Source organism: Micromesistius poutassou (assembly GCF_964030765.1).
Source record: "Micromesistius poutassou genome assembly, chromosome: 4".
In the NCBI taxonomy this organism is placed as follows: Eukaryota; Metazoa; Chordata; class Actinopteri; order Gadiformes; family Gadidae; genus Micromesistius; species Micromesistius poutassou.
The window spans coordinates 22,861,963-22,863,040 of NC_140274.1; positions in this window are offsets into that span (position 1 = coordinate 22,861,963).

Sequence of the window (1,078 nt, forward strand, 5' to 3'; positions counted from 1 at the left end):
GTGATGTAATCGGCTGCCTCTGATTACAGTCCACTGCTGGTGTAGTCCCCCCCTCCCCCCTCCTCCCCCTCCCCCTCCTCCCCCCTCCTCCCTCGTAGCGTCCTGGAGCCCGACTATAAAATGGGTAATACTGGAAAACATTGCGGGCATGTGTCACGTGAGCCAGGCCGGGGTTACCACGGCGCCCTGTAACGCCAGACGTTCCCTCTACCACAGAGTCACCCAAAGCCCCCTCCACCACGGTGGTTAGACCACGATGGTTAGACCACGATGGTTAGACCACGATGGTTAGGGTTAGACCACGATGGTTAGACCACGATGGTTAGACCACGGTGGTTAGACCACGGTGGTTAGGGTTAGACCACGATGGTTAGACCACGATGGTTAGACCACGATGGTTAGGGTTAGACCACGATGGTTAGACCAGGGTGGTTGGGGTTAGACCACGGTGGTTGGGGTTGGACCAGGGTGGTTGGGGTTGGACCACGGTGGTTGGGGTTAGACCAGGGTGGTTGGGGTTAGACCACAGTGGTTGGGGTTAGACCACGATGGTTAGACCACGGTGGTTGGGGTTAGACCACGGGGGTTGGGGTTAGACCACGGGGGTTGGGGTTAGACCACGGTGGTTGGGGTTAGACCAGGGTGGTTGGGGTTAGACCACGGTGGTTGGGGTTAGACCAGGGTGGTTGGGGTTAGACCACGGTGGTTGGGGTTGGACCAGGGTGGTTGGGGTTAGACCACGGTGGTTGGGGTTGGACCAGGGTGGTTGGGGTTAGACCACGGTGGTTGGGGTTGGACCAGGGTGGTTGGGGTTAGACCACGGTGGTTGGGGTTGGACCAGGGTGGTTGGGGTTAGACCACGGTGGTTGGGGTTAGACCACGGTGGTTGGGGTTGGACCAGGGTGGTTGGGGTTAGACCACGGTGGTTAGACCACGGTGGTTGGGGTTAGACCACGGTGGTTGGGGTTAGACCACGGTGGGTGGGGTTAGACCACGGTGGTTGGGGTTAGACCACGGTGGGTGGGGTTAGACCACGGTGGTTGGGGTTAGACCACGGTGGTTGGGGTTAGACCACGGT